Source organism: Pseudophryne corroboree, unplaced genomic scaffold (assembly GCF_028390025.1).
Source record: "Pseudophryne corroboree isolate aPseCor3 unplaced genomic scaffold, aPseCor3.hap2 scaffold_142, whole genome shotgun sequence".
NCBI lineage: Eukaryota > Metazoa > Chordata > Amphibia > Anura > Myobatrachidae > Pseudophryne > Pseudophryne corroboree.
In genome coordinates this window covers 1238747-1251723 of record NW_026968046.1, presented here as the reverse complement: position 1 = coordinate 1251723, position 12977 = coordinate 1238747, and the positions used below count along the sequence as shown (strand labels likewise).

Here is a 12977-nt window from a genome sequence, read left to right as displayed (position 1 = left end):
ACGTTCTAGATAAATGCTTATTAGCCTTTGTCAGTATCTACTTTTGCAAGGTGTCTATGTGGCGCAATCGGTTAGCATGTTTGGCTATTAACCAAAAGGTTGGTGGTTCAATCCCACCCAGGGATGTAAATAACCTTGTAATCAGATTTTGGTGATCTTTAAATAGACAAGTCAAAATTTCAAACCCCCTCTTATGGTGTAGGGTACCTGGCCTTCTCTGATGTAATCAGAGTTAGATTTGATTAAGTGATTTTATAAAAAAACAGCTAGGAAGCACAATTTAGCAGTGGGTTGCAGAGAAAAAAAATTATGCTGGCAGAAAAGTCCAATTTAGTGACGAAACAGCTCTTCATTTTCTGATTTTATGTTTATGCTAACAAATTTGCTCTCTGAAAAGTGTCCACAAAGCCAAGTCTCTGATTAACACCTTTGTAGGGATGGTTTTTCACCTATTACTGAATTAAACTTGCTTCATTGGAAAGGCAGCAAGATGCATCCTCATTTCAATGTCTACTGAAATAATACAGGTTGACACCAGGAAACATAAACGTCACTGCATCCTTGCTGCTTCCTCATGGGGAAGTCTGTTTAATGTGAAAACAAGGTGATATCTAATCAGCACACAGGTAAGGAATTAAGAAAATCTTTCTTTATGGGTGAAGATGTTTCTCACAAAATTGTTGCACCAAAGCATCATTGAAATTCAAGCTGGAATGATGATTTTAATATATCACTTGTACATTTTGTACTGCTCTTCTGGTGACAATGTAGTTTGTTTTTGTCAATTACCATTTTAATAATAGGGTAAAGAAAATTAAGTGGATTTTTGAAAGAAAACAATACTGTCAATATACTATTAAAACAAATTAAAATGGTAAAAGTTATTGTACTTTAAGTAAAAATAAAAGAGCCAAAATATCAATCCCAGTTTTGGATTACTTTAATTAACAAAAAACAATGCATATAGCAGAGGATAGTTTCAATCTGCCTACCTCTGGGTTATGGGCCCAGCATGCTTCCGTTGCAGTACTCTGCTGCTCATGTAAGTGCAAGAGATCCTGAAGCACTCACTCATCATGGGAAAGTACCAATGTGTTTCTTACAAAAACTCTCCAGATTATTGACTTTTTAAAGTTTTTCTAGGAAACGTTCTAGATGAATGCTTATTAGCCTTTGTCAGTATATACTTTTACGAGGTGTCTCTGTGGTGCAATCGGTTAGCATGTTTGGCTATTAACCAAAAGGTTGGTGGTTCAATCCCACCCATGGATGTAATTGACCTTGTGATTAGATTTTGGTAATCTTTAAGTAGACAAGTCAAAATGTCAAACTCCCTCTTATGGTGTAGGGTACCTGGCCTTCTCTGATGTAATCAGAGTTAGATTTGATTAAGTGATTTTATAAAAAACAGCTAGGAAGCACAATTTAGCAGTGGGTTGCAGAGAAAAAAAACTATGCTGGCAGAAAAGTCCAATTGAGTGATTAAACAGCTCTTCATTTTCTGATTTTATGTTTATGCTAACAAATTTGCTCTCTGAAAAGTGTCCACAAAGTAAAGTCTCTGATTAACACCTTTGTAGGAATGGTTTTTCACCTATTACTGAATTAAACTTGCTTCATTGGAAAGGCAGCAAGATGCATCCTCATTTCAATGTCTACTGAAATAATACAGGTTGACACCAGGAAACATAAACGTCACTGCATCCTTGCTGCTTCCTCATGGGGAAGTCTGTTTAATGTGAAAACAAGGTGATATCTAATCAGCACACAGGTAAGGAATTAAGAAAATCTTTCTTTATGGGTGAAGATGTTTCTCACAAAATTGTTGCACCAAAGCATCATTGAAATTCAAGCTGGAATGATGATTTTAATATATCACTTGTACATTTTATACTGCTCTTCTGGTGACAATGTAGTTTGTTTTTGTCAATTACCATTTTAATAATAGGGTAAAGAAAATTAAGTGGATTTTTGAAAGAAAACAATACTGTCAATTTACTATTAAAACAAATTAAAATGGTAAAAGTTATTGTACTTTAAGTAAAAATAAAAGAGCCAAAATATCAATCCCAGTTTTGGATTACTTTAATTAACAAAAAACAATGCATATAGCAGAAGATAGTTTCAATCTGCCTACATCTAGGTTATGGGCCCAGCATGCTTCCGTTGCAGTACTCTGCTGCTCATGTAAGTGCAAGAGATCCTGAAGCACTCACTCATCATGGGAAAGTAGCAATGTGTTTCTTACAAAAACTCTCCAGATTATTGACTTTTTAAAGTTTTTCTAGGAAACGTTCTAGATGAATGCTTATTAGCCTTTGTCAGAATGGACTTTTACGAGGTGTCTCTGTGGTGCAATCGGTTAGCATGTTTGGCTATTAACCAAAAGGTTGGTGGTTCAATCCCACCCAGGGATGTAATTGACCTTGTGATCAGATTTTGGTGATCTTTAAGTAGACAAGTCAAAATTTCAAACCCCCTCTTATGGTGTAGGGTACCTGGCCTTCTCTGATGTAATCAGAGTTAGATTTGATTAAGTGATTTTATAAAAAACAGCTAGGAAGCACAATTTAGCAGTGGGTTGCAGAGAAAAAAAAATTATGCTGGCAGAAAAGTCCAATTGAGTGATTAAACAGCTCTTCATTTTCTGACTTTATTTTTATGCTAACAAATTTGCTCTCTGAAAAGTGTCCACAAAGCCAAGTCTCTGATTAACACCTTTGTAGGAATGTTTTTTCACCTATTACTGAATTAAACTTGCTACATTGGAAAGGCAGCAAGATGCATCCTCATTTCAATGTCTACTGAAATAATACAGGTTGACACCAGGAAACATAAACGTTACTGCATCCTTGCTGCTTTCTCATGTGGAAGTCTGTTTAATGTGAAAACAAGGTAATATCTAATCAGCACACAGATAAGGAATTAAGAAAATCTTTCTTTATGGGTGAAGATGTTTCTCACAAAATTGTTGTCCCAATGCATCATTGAAATTCAAGATGGAAGATGATTTTAATATATCACTTGTACATTTTGCATTGCTCTTCTGGTGACAATGTAGTTTGTTTTTGTCAATTACCATTTCAGTAATAGGGTAAAGAAAATTAAGTGGATTTTTTAAAGAAAACAATGCTGTCAATATACTATTAAAACAAATTAAAATGATAAAAGTTATTGTACTTTAAGTAAAAATAAAAGAGCCAAAATATCAATCCCAGTTTTTGATTACTTTAATTATAAAAAAAAATGCACATAGCAGAGGATAGTTTCGATTAATCGACCTCTGGGTTATGCGCCCAGCATCCTTCCATTGCACTACTCTGCTGCTCATGGAAGTCCGAGAGATCCTGAAGACTAAATTGATTAAAGGCCTAAAAGTACTGGACTATAAGGAAAGACTTACTAGGCTGAATATGTATACACTAGAAAAGAGGTGCCTAAGAGGAGATATTATTAATATCTTCAAATATGTAAAGATACATAACAAAGAGTTATCAGAGGAATTATTTATTAAAAGAACACGTGGTCACTCGCTGCGACTGGAGGAAAGTTCAGAACGCAATGGAGGAAAGGTTTCTTCACTGTTAGGGCAATCAGGATGTGGAATTCCCTGCCAGGGAAGGTGGTAATGGCGGACTCTGTAATTGGATTTAAAAAAGGAATGGATACATTTCTGAATGAAAAAGCTATCCAAGGTTATAATACTTAAAATATCAACATGGTTAATCCGGGGGTAACATGAGTTATAGTAGCTAACTAGTCATAAAACATTATTCAGCAAGTATGTAGAATCATCACAACTTAAAACAGGTTGAACACGATGGGCAATTTGCCTCTATTCAACCTCAAAAACTATGTTACTATATGTTACTATATTACTGTAGTATACAGAACACCACAATGCAATGAGCAGTGATAGTGAGCACTGATGAGGATACTAGAACTGACACTGAGCAGCAAGATGCAGCACTGGACTATTAGTAATGTACTGTAGTATGCTGAGCACCACAATGCAGCACAAGACAATGAGCAGTGATACTGAGCACTGATGAGGATACTACTGAGAACTGACACTGAGCAGGAGAGACACACTACTAGTATTACTGAGCAGCAATAAGTAACCACTGATACTGAGCACTGATATTGAGATTTCCACTGAGAGAACATAGCCACGTCCTCTCCGCTCTCTCTTCAATGCACGAGTAAAAATGGCGGCAACGCGCAGCTCTATATATAATATCCGAATCTCGCGAGAATCCGACAGCGGGATGATGACATTTTCCCTTGTTCAGGTTTTCCGAGTCAGGCGGGAACAACCGAGCCTGCCTCAGACCAGTGTAAACCACGTGGAGTTCGTGGGGAATTCGGTTCTCGGAGAACCGAACCCGCTCCTCTCTACCTTATACCCATCAATTTTTTTTATTTTCAATCTAAGCCCCTGCAGTTTTCTGTAAGCATCTGCTTCGCTATGATGATCAACAAGTCACAAGGGCAAACACTCAGGGCTTGAGGCGTAGATCTTAGGACCAGCTGCTACAAGCATGGCAGAGGTGTCACTATCACTGGTGACACCCAGAGAGGTGGCGAGGGAGATTGTAATGCAGTGCGCGCAGATAAGCAGCGCAATGGTAAAAAGGAGGCATGGTTTCATAGGTAGGGGCGTGGCCTGGTGGCCTGAATCTACATTTTGTTGCTCCGGGTGTCCCGGGGGTTGGGTGCTGCACCCGGGGACTAGTGTGTAAGCGGTGCTGGCTCCTGCACAGTGACAGGGCATGGCCACCCAGTATGACACCTCCCTTCTTGACCATGCTGTAATTGCAGTCGCACTGCAGTTCAGCGTGATCATAAACAATGGTGTAGCCTCCTGCTGGTGCAGACTGTATGTGCGCGCAGGAAGCCGCCACCATTTTTGTGATCACAGCGGCTGAATGTGATGTCATACAGCCGCTGTGACCACGCCCCCTGTGTCTCCTCCATTGCAGACCCCATTTTGAAGCCTTGCCCCCGCACTGCTCCATCCCTGACTTGGAAATGGAGTGTTGCTGACCCCACTCTCCCCCCCTGCCCCGATTGACAGGCAGAGGCGATCGCATGCAGGCACATGCGTATGCTCTTAGCAATTTTTGCAGTTGGATCGCTTATTGTGATTGCAATCCAACCTGAATCAGGCCCTATTACCTATCACAATGCGCTGCGGGCAGTACAAAATTGGGTTAATATAGGAGAAAAACCCCCAGACCTGTGCTCCTTAACTGTACCTGGTGGCTAGTGGAGCGGCTGCCCAGTAATCAGTGTCCACCCCAGTGCGCACACGGCCCACCCCCTACGGCCACGCTCCCCTTAATCAGCGGCCTCGTGATCCGGAAGGGCGGTGTGTGTGTGTGACTGACCTTAGGAAGAAACCGGAGCCTCCGCTGCAGTGACCCAGCAACCAGGGCACGGGAGTATACAGCGCCGCTGGGAGTGATGAAGCTGCAGTAAAGATGTCTATTAGACCTAGCCTGCTGCAGCCCTTGTAGATTCTCATAAAACAAGTTCTTCTTTTCTTGTCAAAATTAATAGCTAAGAATAGGCTGCCTGAGGCAGGCCCCTGTTAAGTGGCCTGCTACTGAAGGCACCAACTACAAACTGAGCTCCCTGTTCATGGAAGCGGGGTTATAGAGGAGGATGCGCTGAGCATCTTGGGAACAGTCAAAAGCTTTGAGCCGGTTGGTGCCTCAGATCAAGATCCTACTCTACACCCCAATGTGAATCCTTGTGGAGTCCAGTGTACCCCACAGAAGAAATTAATGTGTCACACCCATTGGCAGCAACCTTAGAATAGCTGCTGACGGGCACAATTGAGAAAGGAAGGGGGGGGGGGCATTTGAATCCAGCACATAGATGCAATTCAAATATGTAATTTGTACCTTCCTATTTTAAAATATAATGGATGAACCTCACCCTGTGAGAACAATCTTCATGATCAAGAGATCTAATATGTAAAATAAGTATGAGTTGGGATAGGGCTGGGGAGGGTGGCAGCTCGGGCAGCCCCTCCCCCGTCAAGTTAAGGAGATTCAACTGAGGAAGCACAAGGGAACTCTCGTCTGGGGACAACAACTGCAGGGAGACCACATCTTTTCAGATGAACATGGGAGGGCGGAAGGCTGCCTAATACTGAAGCACCATCAAATATCAAACCATATCCAACAACTAGTACAAGCATTCCTGGGGGAAGGTCTGCAGCAGACGGATTTGCATACGGTGATGTCATCCAAGCAGTGGGCCAAAGTTGGCTGGAACCCTCATCTGCATATAAAAAGAGAAAAGGGGCATGCAGGGCATGGCGGCCTTTTGCAGTGCTTGGATGACCCCTAGTTTGCATTAAACACCCCCACCCTCCTTTGGTGTGGGGCTCATGTTGGCCATGACCCATCCCCTGAAGCATTCATGCTGATTTCTTGCAGCAGCTGGGCACTGTAACAGCTCCAGAGCTGCTCTGTAAGGCAAGTAAAAGGGTGTGGGCCCTGCAGCACCACCTGTAGTTCGCATTGTGCGTTGGAAGGCACAAAGTAAGCAGACGGGAGGAGAAGTCAGAATAGTACACAAGGGCATCCTTTTCTCTTAGTCCGTAAAGGATGCTGGGGTCACATTAAGAACCATGGGGTATAGACGGGATCCGCAAGAGACATGGGCACTTTAAGACTTTCAAAGGGTGTGAACTGGCTCCTCCCTCTATGCCCCTCCTCCAGACTCCAGTTATAGGAACTGTGCCCAGGGAGACGGACATTTCGAGGAAAGGATTTATTGTTAAACTAAGGTGAGCATCTTACCAGCTCACACCTTAAGCATGCCGCAGAACGTGGCATTCAACAGAACACAAGCCAACGGCATGAACAATTGCAGCAAAAAGCTGACCAGAACCGTAACACAACATGTGTATAACCACAAGTAATAACTGCAGACACAGTATGGACTGGGACGGGTGCCCAGCATCCTCTACGTACTAAGAGAAAAGGATTTACCGGTAGGTATTAAAATCCTATTTTCTCATACGACCTAGAGGATGCTGGGGTCACATTAAGAACCATGGGGTTATACCAAAGCTCTTGAACGGGTGGGAGAGTGCGTACGACTCTGCAGCACCGAATGACCCAACTTGAGGTTATCATCAGCCAAGGTATCAAACTTGTAAAACTTAGCAAAAGTGTTTACTAAATAGCTGCTCGGCAAAGTTGCAATGCTGAGACTCCCCGACCAGCTGCCCAGGATGAACCCACCTTTCTAGTAGAATGGGTCTTCACCTAATTCAGTAACGGCAATCCTGCCGTGGAATGAGCATGCTGAATCTTACCACAGATTCAGCGCATAATGGTCTGCATGGAAGCAGGACACCCAATCCTGTTGGGAGCATACAGGACAAACAGAGCCTCTGTTTTCCTAATCTGAACCGTTCTGGTGACATAAATTTTCAAAGTTCTGACCACAGCCAGAGACTTTGACTCAACGAAGGTGTCAGTGGCCAAAGGCACCATGTGGAAAGATGAACCACCTTTGGCAGAAATTGTTGACGTGTCCTCAATTCTGCTCTATCTTCATGAAAGATCAAATAAAGGCTCTTGTGATACTGCATGGTTTGTACTGTTTTCCATGTGCTCCCAGATCTTTCAAGCAAGTAGCATGGTCAAGAAAGTTCTGTTTGAAAAGAAACAAACATTTACTGTCATTGTTATGCAAATAAACTTACATTAAAGCTAACAAGAAAGCACACTCGTTCTGTCTTTAAACTGATAAAAGAAACCCCAATAATATGGGGCATGCAAAAATTGAGATAAAACTCAGTTTTGCTCCTCTCCACGGAAATCTTTAATAAAAGGCGAAATATTTGTTAGTTCTGAAGAGAAACCAGAGCATGACCAAGATTCCACCTGTCGCCTGAGTGCCATGCCAGCAGTTCTCATTCAGCTCAAAGTGAGCACCCAATTTGAATGAAAGAAAGCAGATTTCTCACCAGGCTTCCCCTTGCTATAAACATGGTTTGTACTCTTTTCCATGTGCTCCCAGATCTTTCAAACAATTAGTGTGGTCAAGAAAGTTCTGTTTGAAAAGAAACAAACATTGACTGTCATTTCTATGCAAATGAGCTTACATTAAAGCACACTCGTTCTATCTTTAAACCGATAAAATAAAACCCCAATAAGATGGGGCATGCAAAAATTGAGATAAAACTCAGTTTTGCTCCTCTTCACGGAAATCTTTAGTAAAAGGCGAAAGATTTGTTCGTTCTGAAGAGAAACCACAGCATGACCAAGATTCTACCTGTCGCCTGAGTGCCATGCCAGCAGTCCTCATTCAGCTCAAAGTGAGCACCCAATTTGAAAGAAAGAAAGAAAGCAGATTTCTCACCAGGCTTCCCCTTGCTATAAACATGGTTTGTACTCTTTTCCATGTGCTCCCACATCTTTCAAGCAATTAGTATAGTCAAGAAAGTTCTGTTTGAAAAGAAACAAACATTTACTGTCATTTCTATGCAAATGTGCTTACATTAAAGCACACTCGTTCTATCTTTAAACTGATAAAAGAAACCCCAATAAGACGGGGCATGCAAAAATTGAGATAAAACTCAGTTTTGCTCCTCTCCACGGAAATCTTTAGTAAAAGGCGAAAGATTTGTTCGTTCTGAAGAGAAACCAGAGCATAACCAAGATTCCACCTGTCGCCTGAGTGCCATGCCAGCAGTCCTCATTCAGCTCAAAGTGAGCACCCAATTTGAAAGAAAGAAAGCAGATTTCTCACCAGGCTTCCCCTTGCTATAAGCATGGTTTGTACTCTTTTCCATGTGCTCCCAGATCTTTCAAGCAATTAGTATGGTCAAGAAAGTTCTGCTTGAAAAGAAACAGACATTTATTGTCATTGTTATGCAAATAAACTTACATTAAAGCTAACAAGAAAGCACACTCGTTCTGTCTTTAATCCGATAAAAGAAACCCCAATAATATGGGGCATGCAAAAATTGAGATAAAACTCAGTTTTGCTCCTCTCCACGGAAATCTTTAGTAAAAGGCGAAAGATTTGTTCGTTCTGAAGAGAAACCAGAGCATGACCAAGATTCCACCTGTCGCCTGAGTGCCGTGCCAGCAGTCCTCATTCAGATCAAAGTGAGCGCCCAATTTGAAAGAAAGCAGATTTCTCACCTGTCTTCTCCTTGCTATAAGCATGGTTTGTACTGTATTCCATGTGCTCCCAGATCTTTCAAGCAAGTAGCATGGTCAAGAAAGTTCTGTTTGAAAAGAAACAAACATTTACTGTCATTTCTATGCAAATGAGCTTACATTAAAGCACACTCATTCTATCTTTAAACCGATAAAAGAAACCCCAAAAAGATGGGGCATGCAAAAATTGAGATAAAACTCGGTTTTGCTCCTCTCCACGGAAATCTTTAGTAAAAGGCGAAAGATTTGTTCGTTCTGAAGAGAAACCAGAGCATGACCAAGATTTTTATCTGAAAATATGTGTTCTCCCTGCAGTTGTTGTCCCCAGATGAGAGTTCCCTTGTGCTGCCTCAGTTGAATCTCCTTTACTTGACAGGGGGATGCTCGAGCAGCGACCCTCCCCAGCTCTAGCCCAACTCCTACTTACCTGCCAGGTGAGATACTATGATCATGAAGGTGCTTCTCCCAGGGCAAGGCTCACCCATTGCACTCTGGGTGTGCTGCTTCTGCGTTTTCCCCAAATGTGGGAAACTTGACTGCATAATTTGTGTTTCCCCTGGTCGGCTCTCGTATAATTCAGATCTCTTTGTCTCAGGTCTCTCTCCAGCCTAGTTTGCTGTCTGTTTCCACTTCTCTTTTCTTGAGCCGCTCCCTTCTATGCCCTTGCGCACTATCCTGACTTCTACCGTCTGCTTACTTCGTGCCTTCCAACGCACAATGCAAACTACAGGTAGTGCTGCAGGGCCCACACCCTTTTACTTGCCTTACAGAGCGTCTCTGGAGCAGTTACAGTGCCCAGCTGCTGCAAGAAATCAGCTTGAATGCTTCAGGGGCTGGGGCATAGCCAACATGAGCCCCACACCGAAGGAGGGTGGAGGTGTGTAATGCGAACTAGGGGTCATCCAAGCGCCGCAAAAGGCCGCCATGCCCTGCACGCCCCTTGTCTCTTTTCATATGCAGACGAGGGTTGAAGCCAACTTTGACCCACTGTTTGGATGACATCACCATATGCAAATCCATCTGCTGCAGGCCTTCCCCCAGGAATGCTTGCACTAGTTGTTGCATTTGGTTTGTTGTTTGGGGGTGCTTCAGTATTAGGTAGCCTTCTGCCCTCCCATGTTCATCTGAAAATATGTGTTCTCCCTGCAGTTGTTGTCCCCAGATGAGAGTTCCCTTGTGCTGCCTCAGTTGAATCTCCTTTACTTGACAGAGATGTGCCTGAGCAGCGGCCCTCCCCAGCCCTATCCCAAATCATACTTATTTTGCATAGGCGATACCATGGTCATGAAGATTGTTCTCCCAGGGTGAGGTTCATTCATTGCATTCTGGGTATGCTGACCCCTGTGATTTCCCCAAATGTGGGAAACTCGACTGCATTATTTGTGGTAGTGGGGGACTGTGTTTGTGCTTTCCTCTGGTCAGCTCTGGTAAAAATCAGATTTCTTTATATCAGATCTTCCTCTAGCCTTGTTCTTCTTTCGAGAGTTCCCTTGTGCTGCCTTAGTTGGATCTCTTTCACTTGAGAGGGGGGTGCCCGAGCAGCGACCCTCCCCAGCTCTAGCCCAACTCCTACTTACCTGCCAGGTGAGATACTATGATCATGAAGGTGCTTCTCCCAGGGCAAGGCTCACCCATTGCACTCTGGTTGTGCTGCCCCTGCGATTTCCCCAAATGTGGGAAACTTGACTGCATAATTTGTGTTTCCCTTGGTCATCTCTCGTATAATTCAGATCTCTTTGTCTCAGGTCTCTCTCCAGCCTAGTTTGCTGTCTGTTTCCACTTCTCTTTTCTTGAGCCGCTCCCTTCTATGCCCTTGCGCACTATCCTGACTTCTCCCGTCTGCTTACTTCGTGCCTTCCAACGCACAATGCAAACTACAGGTAGTGCTGCAGGGCCCACACCCTTTTACTTGCCTTACAGAGCAGCTCTGGAGCAGTTACAGTGCCCAGCTGCTGCAAGAAATCAGCTTGAATGCTTCAGGGGCTGGGGCATAGCCAACATGAGCCCCACACCGAAGGAGGGTGGAGGTGTGTAATGCGAACTAGGGGTCATCCAAGTGCCGCAAAAGGCCGCCATGCCCTGCACGCCCCTTTTCTCTTTTCATATGCAGACGAGGGTTGAAGCCAACTTTGACCCACTGCTTGGATGGCATCACCATATGCAAATCCATCTGCTGCAGGCCTTCCCCCAGGAATGCTTGCACTAGTTGTTGCATTTGGTTTGTTGTTTGGGGGTGCTTCAGTATTAGGCAGCCTTCTGCCCTCCCATGTTCATCTGAAAATATGTGTTCTCCCTGCAGTTGTTGTCCCCAGATGAGAGTTCCCTTGTGCTGCCTCAGTTGAATCTCCTTTACTTGAAAGAGATGTGCCTGAGCAGCGGCCCTCCCCAGCCCTATCCCAAATCATACTTATTTTGCATAGGAGAGACCATGGTCTTGAAGATTGTTCTCCCAGGGTGAGGTTCATTCATTGCATTCTGGGTATGCTGACCCCTGTGATTTCCCCAAATGTGGGAAACTCAACTGCATTATTTGTGGTAGTGGGGGACTGTGTTTGTGCTTTCCTCTGGTCAGCTCTGGTAAAAGTCAGATTTCTTTGTTTCAGATCTTCCTCTAGCCTTGTTCTTCTTTCGAGAGTTCCCTTGTGCTGCCTCAGTTGGATCTCCTTCACTTGACAGGGGGGTGCCCGTGCAGCGACTCTCCCCAGCTCTAGCCCAACTTCTACTTACCTGCCAGGTGAGATACTATAATCATGAAGGTGCTTCTCCCAGGGCAAGGCTCACCCATTGCACTCTGGATGTGCTGCCCCTGCGATTTCCCCAAATGTGGGAAACTTGACTGCATAATTTGTGTTTCCCCTGGTCGGCTCTCGTATAATTCAGATCTCTTTGTCTCAGGTCTCTCTCCAGCCTAGTTTGCTGTCTGTTTCCACTTCTCTTTTCTTAAGCCGCTCCATTCTATGGCCTTGCGCACTATCCTTACTTCTCCCGTCTGCTTACTTTGTGCCTTCCAATGCACAATGCAAACTACAGGTAGTGCTGCAGGGCCCACACCCTTTTACTTGCCGTACAGAGCAGCTCTGGAGCAGTTACAGTGCCCATCTACTGCAAGAAATCAGCTTGAATGCTTCAGGGGCTGGGGCATAGCCAACATGAGCCCCACACCGAAGGAGGGTGGAGGTGTTTAATGCGAACTAGGGGTCATCCAAGCGCCGCAAAAGGCCGCCATGCCCTGCACGCCCCTTTTCTCTTTTCATATGCAGACGAGGGTTGAAGCCAACTTTGACCCACTGCTTTGGATGACATCACCATATGCAAATCCATCTGCTGCAGGCCTTCCCCCAGGAATGCTTGCACTAGTTGTTGCATTTGGTTTGTTGTTTGGGGGTGCTTCAGTATTAGGCAGCCTTCTGCCCTCCCATGTTCATCTGAAAATATGTGTTCTCCCTGCAGTTGTTGTCCCCAGATGAGAGTTCCCTTATGCTGCCTCAGTTGAATCTCCTTTACTTGAAAGAGATGTGCCTGAGCAGCGGCCCTCCCCAGCCCTATCCCAAATCATACTTATTTTGCATAGGAGATACCATGGTCATGAAGATTATTCTCCCAGTGTGAGGTTCATTCATTGCATTCTGGGTATGCTGACCCCTGTGATTTCCCCAAATGTGGGAAACTCGACAGCATTATTTGTGGTAGTGGGGGACTGTGTTTGTGTTTTCCTCTGGTCAGCTCTGGTAAAAGTCAGATTTCTTTGTCTCAGATCTTCCTCTAGCCTTGTTCTTCTTTCGA

The 12977-nt window shown here is 43.9% G+C and overlaps 12 non-coding genes across 12 annotated transcripts; 7 read left to right on the top strand and 5 right to left on the bottom strand.

Annotated features, from left to right (window-relative positions):
• The first annotated feature begins 2343 nt into the window (after positions 1–2343).
• Positions 2344–2417, top strand: TRNAN-AUU (transfer RNA asparagine (anticodon AUU)). The gene has a single exon. It is a non-coding gene; the product is annotated as a tRNA-Asn (tRNA).
• Positions 2418–7780: 5363 nt separating this feature from the next.
• Positions 7781–7896, bottom strand: LOC134996076 (U5 spliceosomal RNA). Its single transcript, XR_010198784.1, has one exon. It is a non-coding gene; the product is annotated as a U5 spliceosomal RNA (small nuclear RNA).
• Positions 7897–8171: 275 nt separating this feature from the next.
• LOC134995995 (U5 spliceosomal RNA) lies at positions 8172–8287 on the bottom strand. Its single transcript, XR_010198705.1, has one exon. It is a non-coding gene; the product is annotated as a U5 spliceosomal RNA (small nuclear RNA).
• Positions 8288–8565: 278 nt separating this feature from the next.
• LOC134995963 (U5 spliceosomal RNA) lies at positions 8566–8681 on the bottom strand. Its single transcript, XR_010198673.1, has one exon. It is a non-coding gene; the product is annotated as a U5 spliceosomal RNA (small nuclear RNA).
• Positions 8682–8967: 286 nt separating this feature from the next.
• LOC134995948 (U5 spliceosomal RNA) lies at positions 8968–9083 on the bottom strand. Its single transcript, XR_010198657.1, has one exon. It is a non-coding gene; the product is annotated as a U5 spliceosomal RNA (small nuclear RNA).
• Positions 9084–9353: 270 nt separating this feature from the next.
• Positions 9354–9469, bottom strand: LOC134995958 (U5 spliceosomal RNA). Its single transcript, XR_010198668.1, has one exon. It is a non-coding gene; the product is annotated as a U5 spliceosomal RNA (small nuclear RNA).
• A 144-nt stretch (positions 9470–9613) lies between these two features.
• Positions 9614–9776, top strand: LOC134996575 (U1 spliceosomal RNA). The gene has a single exon (XR_010199247.1). It is a non-coding gene; the product is annotated as a U1 spliceosomal RNA (small nuclear RNA).
• Positions 9777–10447: 671 nt separating this feature from the next.
• LOC134996200 (U1 spliceosomal RNA) lies at positions 10448–10611 on the top strand. The gene has a single exon (XR_010198905.1). It is a non-coding gene; the product is annotated as a U1 spliceosomal RNA (small nuclear RNA).
• A 152-nt stretch (positions 10612–10763) lies between these two features.
• On the top strand, positions 10764–10926 carry LOC134996515 (U1 spliceosomal RNA). The gene has a single exon (XR_010199204.1). It is a non-coding gene; the product is annotated as a U1 spliceosomal RNA (small nuclear RNA).
• A 671-nt stretch (positions 10927–11597) lies between these two features.
• LOC134996140 (U1 spliceosomal RNA) lies at positions 11598–11761 on the top strand. Its single transcript, XR_010198846.1, has one exon. It is a non-coding gene; the product is annotated as a U1 spliceosomal RNA (small nuclear RNA).
• A 152-nt stretch (positions 11762–11913) lies between these two features.
• On the top strand, positions 11914–12076 carry LOC134996546 (U1 spliceosomal RNA). Its single transcript, XR_010199221.1, has one exon. It is a non-coding gene; the product is annotated as a U1 spliceosomal RNA (small nuclear RNA).
• Positions 12077–12748: 672 nt separating this feature from the next.
• Positions 12749–12912, top strand: LOC134996335 (U1 spliceosomal RNA). The gene has a single exon (XR_010199036.1). It is a non-coding gene; the product is annotated as a U1 spliceosomal RNA (small nuclear RNA).
• The last annotated feature ends 65 nt before the right edge of the window (positions 12913–12977 follow it).